This window comes from Eumetopias jubatus, unplaced genomic scaffold, assembly GCF_037043125.1.
Source record: "Eumetopias jubatus isolate StellerSeaLion01/CBP00866 unplaced genomic scaffold, mEumJub1_p1.0 scaffold_6, whole genome shotgun sequence".
NCBI classification, from domain to species: Eukaryota; Metazoa; Chordata; class Mammalia; order Carnivora; family Otariidae; genus Eumetopias; species Eumetopias jubatus.
In genome coordinates this window covers 146,670,767-146,679,334 of record NW_028274812.1, presented here as the reverse complement: position 1 = coordinate 146,679,334, position 8,568 = coordinate 146,670,767, and the positions used below count along the sequence as shown (strand labels likewise).

The following is an 8,568-nucleotide window of genomic DNA, read 5'->3' as shown; positions in this document are numbered from 1 at the left end:
TGTGACTCTTTTTTTTTTCCTGATCTGTCTGGCTAACGATTTGTCAGTATTATTCAATTTGTCAAATAACCAGACTTTGGGTTTCATTGATTTTCTCTACTGTTTTTCTGTTTTGTTTGATTAATTTTTGCTTTTCTATTTAATATTTCTTTCCTTCTGCTTATTTTGTGTTTAATTTGCTCTTTTTTCTAGTTTCCTTTTTTTTAATTAAGTTTTTTCATTCCAGTATTGTTAACATACAGTGTTATATTAGTTTCGGGTATGTTTTTTAGTTTCTTAAGGTGTAAGTATAATTAATTTATTAGAGAAATTTGTTCTTTTATAATATAAACATTTCTGGCTATAAATTGCTTTCTATACAAAACTTCAGCTGCAGACACTTTGTTATGTTTTGCTTTTGTTTTCTTAATGAAAAACTTAAATTTCCCTTGTGATATATTATTTGGCTTGTGGGTTATTTAGAAGTCTTTTCTTTAATTTCCGGTATTGATTTCTGGTTTAATTCTGTCATCGTTAGATAATATATTCTTACTGATTTTCCTGACTAGTTGTTCTATCAATTGCTGAAAGAGAAGTGTTAAAATCTCCAACTGTACTTGAATAATTTTTCTATTTCTCTTATCAGTTTATCAGATTTTGCTACATGTATTTTGAAATGCTGTGATTAAGTGCATACATATGTAGGGTTATTATGTCCTTTTGCTGTATTTACCCCTCTATCATTATGAAATGTCCCTCTTGATCTGTTTTCAAGCCTTAAGGTGGCTTGATTTTTTTTCTCATTTGTTTTCCTTCTCCCAGGTATCAAAGTTAGTTACTGTCTGAAGATGTCTACTGTCTGAAGAACATGATTTTTGTATACTTTATTCCGTTTTTTAGTTTAAGTTAAGTCTGGTCCCAGTTGTTTCACCATGGTGAAAAACAAGTCCTTTTGGCACTGGTCATTTTAAATCCACCAATCTGACTTTATTTATTTTTAAAGATTTACTTATTTATTTTAGAGAGAGCAGGGTGGGGGGCTTGTCCCATGACCCCCAGATCATGACCTGAGCCAAAACCAAGAGTCACTCGCTGCCCAACCGACTGAGCCACGCAGGCACCCCCCCACCAATCTGACTTTAAATCTTGGTGGGACATCATCCTTTCCCTTATGTAGTGTTTATTCATCCTTTTCTTCCATGATCCTCCTCTTGACTGTAGACATTTCTGCATTTTATTCCTGGTCAACACCATGAGAATTAACAATTGGAACAAGTCCATGAACAAAGAAGTGCAGTCAGCATTCTGTAACAGAAGCAGAACCACAGGGATGGTTACATACATTTCATATATATATATATATATTCATATATGTATTTGAGAGATTTGTAGAAGCTGGTTAAGTAGTCTACATAAATGTTGAAGTGCCATGGCTCAGAGTCCACAGGGCAGATTGATCAAGAAGGGAAGGAAGATGGGTTAGAACAAGCTGGAACCACAAGCATGAATGGGAGCCCCACAGGACGGACTGAAATCTGTGTCACTCTGGTGCAGGTGTCCTTCTGCCCTGCTGTCCTTCTAAATGAAGCCAGGGTCCTTCATTTAGACTTAAACACACACGTTTATCCAGGAAAGAGGAGGTTGAAGGAGGATCCAGGGGAAGGTGGGGCAGTGGCATGCCCTCATGAGGAGGTAAGTCAGCAGATGAGTTAGAATGAGCTACAGAATAGCTGCCACTTGACTTCTCCCTCTGAATCCACAGCAAGAATATCTCTTGGGGACCATCTGATCAGAAACATCTAGAAGAGGGAATTCAGGGGAATGTAGTTCAACCTAGCCAAGTTGATATAGATATGAAGATATTGTTTTAGTATTTACATATTTAATAGTCAATAGTATAGTGTCTTAATTACTATAGATTTATGAGTAATTACATAGATCTTGATATAAATATAGTGCCAGTCTTCCAACTTTGCTATCTTCTTCAGTAGCTTCTTGTTTTTTAAGTTGCTACACATTTCCAAATGTGTTTTTAAAACAGTGAGTTAATTTCCATAAAATACATGTTTGGAGGTTGATTGGGATTTTATTGAATCTATTGATCAGTTTGGAAATAGTTGCCATCTTGATAAAATTGAGTCAAAAAAATTGAGTCTTTCAAAAAATAAACATAGTGTTTCCCTCCACTTAATTTCTGCCAGCAATATTTTGTAGTTTTTAACACAGATTCTTGCACATCTTTTGTTAGATTTATTTCTAGATGTTTAAGGTTTGGCTGCAAGTGAAATATTTGAATTTTAATTTCCACTTATTATACACATATGCATTTTATATACGGTCTATAGTGAAAAGAAGAAACAGAAACAAATAATGTTTAATCTTAGCTGAAAGTGGGATCTACATATTACTTCAAATATGAACCAGAGGGACTGAAGAAATAATTTAGTGATAACCCTGCTGCACAACAACACTCATTTACACTTTACCCACTAACATTTAAATAACATAATTGTAATAATGTTTAAAGTGTTGATTAAAATGTCAGGTTTATTTTTGTCCTAGAAGGATGTTTCTTGATTATGAACTTGGATGGTGAATTCATAGAAAAGCTGATGTTGGGGCACCTGGATGGCTCAGTTGGTTAAGGGTCTGCTTTCAGCTCAGGTCATGATCTCAGGGTCCTGGGGTCGAGTCCTGGGTCAGGTTCCCTGCTCAGCTGTGAGCCTGTTTCTCCCTCTGCCTCTCCCCCTGCTCATGCTCTCTCTCTTGCTCTCGCTCTTAAATAAAATCTTAGAAAAAAAAAAAAAAAGCTGATGTAACACTCAGCCATTCAATACACTTCTCATTTTTTCCTGATACAAAATCATGGGACCCCAGAATGATTTGATTATATTCACCCTTCAATCATGCATGATACTGTTGTGTGATATGCCCATCTTGTGCCTTTATTAAAAATAGTCATTAAGGGCGCCTGGGTGGCTCAGATGGTTAAGCGTCTGCCTTTGGCTCAGGCCATGATCCCGGGGTCCTGGGACCGAGCCCCGCATTGGGCTCCCTGCTAGGCAGGGAGCCTCCTTCTCCCTCTGCCTCTGCCTCTCTCTCTCTTTCTGACTCTCATGAATAAATAAATAAAACATTAAAAAAATAGTCATTAAAATAATGTGTATCAATTTCCTTGCTTACTATTGAATTCTGCATACTATTCTCTCATCAGGTATAAATTCATATTTAATAATTTCCTCATCACCTATGTTACATCTTATGTTCAAGTTGTGCTTGGGTTTTTATTTCAATGAGCATTATTTTTGAATTAATTGATCTCTTTCAACTGTTTATTTTGACATAATTTCTAATTTATGGAGAAGTTGCAAGAATATTACAAAAAATTTTCATAAATCCTTCAACTATATTCACCAAATGTTAACAATTTATGATATGTGCTTTATTTTCAATAGATAGAGATAGATTTGCACATACACAAATTTTTTTTCTTAGGTATTGAGAGTGAGTTTCAGACAAGATGTTCCTTTACCCCTAAGTATTTCAGTGTTTTCTAAAAACGGGAACCTTCTCTTTCCTAACCACAGAACAATTACGAAATCAGGATTAAAACTCTTATTTAATCTACAGACGCTGTTAATGTTTTGCCAATTGTATGGATCCTTTATTTCAAGGAAAATAGATTGCATCCAGTTGTCCTGTCTCTTTAGTCCTTGAATCTGGAAGAGCTCCCCTCTTTGTTTTTCATTCCATTGACATTCATTTAATTTTTTTTTCTTTAAAGATTTTGCCTATTTGACAGGGAGAGAGCACAAGCGGGGGGGGGGGAGGGCAGCAAGCTCCCCGCTGAGCAGGGAGCCCAAGGGGGGTGGGGGTGGGGGTGGGGGGGAAGCTCGATCCCAAGACCCTGAGATCTTGACCTGAGCCAAAGACAGACGCCCAACCGAGCCACCCAGGCGCCCCATTTCATTGACATTTAAAAAACAATTGGTCAGGTATTTTGTAGAATGCCCCCTAAACTTGAGTTTGTCTAATGTTTCGTGAGAGTTAAATTCAGATTATGCGCTTTTAGCAGAAAACCACACAAATGAGGTGGTACCCATCGCAGTTCATCACTGGGAAGTGCGTGATGTTGATTGGCCCGATACTGGAGAGGCTGACTACGACCAGTTGATTTACTTGGTGTGTGCCACGGCTCTCCACGGTCAAATTACGATTCTCCTTTGGTATTACTCATCATATGATTTATGCGTTTCGCTTTTTTTCATTACATTTGGTTGTCTAGGAAAAAAGGTAAAGGAAGAAGAAAGGTATTATGTGAGTGGAAGAACAAGCACGGTTTGTCGGAGCCACGAGATTGGACGGGGAGCGCCACGGGAAGGCCCAGCTCTGCTGGCTTTGCGGCTGGAGGTGAGCGCCACACCTCGGGCGGGACTCCTGCAAACCCAGCCCGGCCTGGGGTCTCACGGAGCTGGCTTTCGAAGTGACAGCCGTGATCTCGCCACAGGGCGCGGGTGGAGAGGAAAATCCCGGTGGGGTTTCAAGGACGGTAGAGAGGCGGCGTCGCCGAGCCCGGCGTTTCGCTCAAACAAAAATTGGTTGGTTGGCTTTCTTTAGTTTCGTGTGTTTCGTTTTTTGCCCGTGAAGGCAACCGTTTAAGAAAACCACCGTAGGACAGGAGCTCGGGGGCAGCAAAGTTACGAGGGACGGAGCAGGCCACTCGGTCACCGGGGTCCCCCTGCAGTGGCGGGACCGGCCAGCGCGCTCCTCCCGGGGCAATCCCAGAGGGGGTCGGAGAAAAACACGCCGCAGTCGGCAGGACTCGAACCTGCGCGGGGAGACCCCAACGGATTTCTAGCCCGTCGCCTTAACCACTCGGCCACGACTACGTGCGAGCGGGAGCCACGGACGCGCTCCCGTGGGGCTCTGGGGCGACGCGCACCAACCCTCCCGAGCTCCCCGGCCGCGCCGCGGGGAAGTCACTGATGGAGGAAAGCGGCCGACCCCGGGGCCCCCGCGACCGCCGGGACCCCCGGGACCCGAGAGCACCAGCGCCAGCAGCAGTCCCGGGTGAGTTCAGGTGACCCCTGCCTGCTCCGGGGCCGGCCGGGCGCGCGGGCTTCCGAGCGCAATTGCCTGGCGCCACAGCCGCGGGCGCGCAGGCGCCGGGGCCTCACGGTCTCCTTCCGCGCGCGCGCCTCCCTGGATGCCCCCGCGCGAGGCGTCCCCGGTGGCGGCCGCGCAAAGTGATGCATCCTCTCGCCAGCCTATTGCTAAGCCTTTAGTTTCTCTGGGCCGACGCAGGGGCTACTTGTATTCGAATTTAATCCACGCAACAGGTTTTGTTTTTCCTCTTATATTTCGACCTTAGTTTCTCTGTCACAGTGTTTCCCCGAGTCTTGAAACTGATTTTTGTCTATCCTGCTTAGAAGATCTTAATCTAATTTTTTAAAGAGGGAGGACATGGTGAGGGGGAGGGAGGGAGCGGGGGGGGGAGGAGGAGGAGGGAGAGGAGGGGGGATTGGAGTCGGAAGACAGAGGTTCTAGCGGGCCATCTGAACAGAGGACTGAAGTGTAGCGTAGGCAGCTGTGGCCATAGAACGCGCCGTGGTGGACCAGCTGTCCACAGACGGCTGCTAACACGGCGACAGAAGACAGGGCACTCTTGGAGACACTGAGACCTTCGACAACTTGTCCATCGAGAAGATGCTCCTCAGCGAGGCTGACCCCATCCGGGAGGGGCTGTCCTGCTGCCTAGCCTAGCAGGGTTCGGTCCGGGGGCGGGGGGGAAACGGTGACAAAGGAGGGACAGCTTGTCATTGTTTGTCTTTTTGTTTTCTTTGAATAAATGTCACTTTTTGAGGCAAAGATAAATAGAAGGAGGGGGAGAGAGAGGTGAAGAGAAGAGTGAAGGGGTGGGGGGGAGATGAAGGGAGAGTCCTCTCCCACTGAGATGAGATCAACTCTAAGAAACCCCCAGTTTAATGGAGGGGAGTCTGCCCTATTAACCCGAGTTTTGGGTGAAGGAGCTGGACTCCATATTTAACTGAGCAGCTTCATATTTGAACGGCCTTTGCTATCGAAATGAGTATCAATCACATAATCATTCTTTAAAAAGCATGACTAAGTGCAAAGTTAAAGTAAAATCGAAGTTGTGATATAGATGTTGCCATAATTAGTTATATCATGACAGTTCTATTGGGTCTATGTGGTGTCTATCGGATTGGATGGGGGCCCCCATATGTGCGGGGACAATCAGGTGGAAGCCGGTGGCGCAGGCGGTGAGGGATTCATCTGAGGTCAGAACAAGGGAGGTAGAAATTTACTGAATACAACATGCGGGGGGGTTACAGGACAGAAGAGGAGAGACTGGCTGCAAGGAGGCAGTGGGTGGGGACTGTACCCAAAATGGGAAAGTGAGGGGCGCCTGGGTGGCTCAGTCAGTTAAGCTCGCTGGGCTCTTGATCTCAGCTCAGGTCAGGCTCTCAGGGTCGTGAGGCGGAGCCCCAGGGGGCTCCGAGCTGAGCATGGAGGCTGCTTGGGATTCTCTCCCTGCCCCTCCGCTCCCCGCCCCCATCACATGCTCTCGCACTCTCTCTCAAATAAATAAATACAATAAAATTTAAAAATGAGAAAGTGAGGAGGTATAGGGGTGTATGGAATTGTCCCTTGTTGGTAACTGTGCCTGGTTGTAGGTAGCCCATTGGTCAGCTAGGGCTTATGGGTATTTTGAAGTGGGTCCCCTGATGGGCCTTCTGCATTCAGCCAGGTGGTCACCGTGGGCCGTTGTGCCTTGACCAAGTTTCCATTGCTTAAACCTGTTGCCCACAGTCTTCACATTTGTAGCAGAGCTACAACATTTTAAGTAAATTCCTTTGGAACTCTAGTTTGAAGGAAGTTATATACCTAAGAAATAACAGAAAAGAAATGTTTCATGCTTTCAAAAACCACAGGAGAAAAAAAGATGGCTGCAATTAATATGAACTGAATTTGTTGAATTGATTTTTTTCTTTCTTACTTAGAATAAAAGTAACAGAGATCCCTGACAGTTTCATCCTTTTTATTTTTCTCCCCATTAACATGTGTGGACTGGGAAGGAAAAGAGGGGGCATAGGACAATAGATTCAGACAAAAGTGAACTGGAGTTCAGCTGCAGGAAACAAAACCATTCTAGCCATTTTAGTTCCAAACTGGAAACAATCCAAAGTCCGTCAACAAGAGAAAGGGTAAATAATTGGTTTTCATACTAAGGGAGAGTAGAGCAATGAGAAAAAATGAATGTCAACTGCACACAAATTGGAAAAATCTCACCTCATATTAAAGTGATACCAGGCAGGGCGCCTGGGTGGCTCAGTTGGTTAAGCAACTGCCTTCGGCTCAGGTCATGATCCTAGAGTCCCAGGATCAAGTCCCACATCGGGCTCCAGTCCCACATCGGGCTCCAGTCCCACATCGGGCTCCCTGCTCAGCAGGGAGTCTGCTTCTCCATCTGACCCTCTTCCCTCTCGTGCTCTCTATCTCTCATTCTCTCTCTCTCAAATAAATAAATAAAATCTTTAAAATAAATAAATAAATAAAAAATAAAGTGATACCAGACATAAAGACATGCATACCTCATGATTCTATTTATATGTAGTTCACAGTAGACAAAACAAATTTATGGTGTCAGAAATCAGAAGGGTGATTGTTGAAGGTACTTATGACTGAGAAAGTCCATGCAGGGACCTGCTGGAGATGCTGAGAATGGTAGTTTCTCATTCTGGGGTGCTGGATACATAGGTGTGTTCACTTTCTGAAAATTTCTTGAGCTGTATAATTACAGTTTATCTATTTTTCTTGCATTGATACTATATTGTATGTCAATAAAAATTTACTTAAAACCTCTCAAGCTATTTTAAACAAAAGGGGATTAAAAAAAGAATACAGAACCTTATAAAATTTTTGGAACAGAGGGATGGAGGAAAGTGCAAGCTCTAATCCAATGCTGCAGGAATGGTTTCCCAAGAGAGGCTGCTATTGTCTCTACAGTCAAGAAAATAAGAGATTGGGGTGCCTGGGTGGCTCAGTTGGTTAAGCATCCAACTCTTGGTTTCTTGGTTTTGGCTGGGGTCCTGATCTCAGGGTCCTGAGATCAAGCCCCATTTTGCATCAGGCTCCCCGCTCAGCGGGGAGTCTACTTCTCCTTCTTCCTCTGCCCCTTCCCCCCACTTGTGCTCTCTTTTTCTCTCAAACAAATAAATAAATCTTTAAAGAGGAAATTAGGAAATTAAGATGCTGCCACTGGAATTGTTGATTTCAGGCATCTGGAGGCTTCTGCAATAGGAGTGTTCGTTCTAAGGCAGTGGTTCTCAAAATGTAGAATGAACATGATTTGTCATGACAGAAAGCAAGTCAGTCAGTGATTTGTGCCCTGATCTTAATTTATAAAGGTGACTGGGTGATGAGAGGTCACTCAGAGAGGAGAGGTCAATATTGAAAGAAAAGTTTAATGTTACAGTTCCCCTAGAAACAGTTTTGAGTTCTCTTAGAAACAGTTCTCCTGAAAACGAGAAACTACCCAGGGTCACGGTGGGAAGCACAGTGTTGGTC

At 43.7% G+C, this 8,568-nt stretch overlaps 1 non-coding gene across 1 annotated transcript; it reads right to left on the bottom strand.

Annotated features, from left to right (window-relative positions):
- Positions 1-4,786: 4,786 nt before the first annotated feature.
- TRNAS-AGA (transfer RNA serine (anticodon AGA)) lies at positions 4,787-4,868 on the bottom strand. Its single transcript has one exon. It is a non-coding gene; the product is annotated as a tRNA-Ser (tRNA).
- Between the last annotated feature and the right edge of the window lie 3,700 nt (positions 4,869-8,568).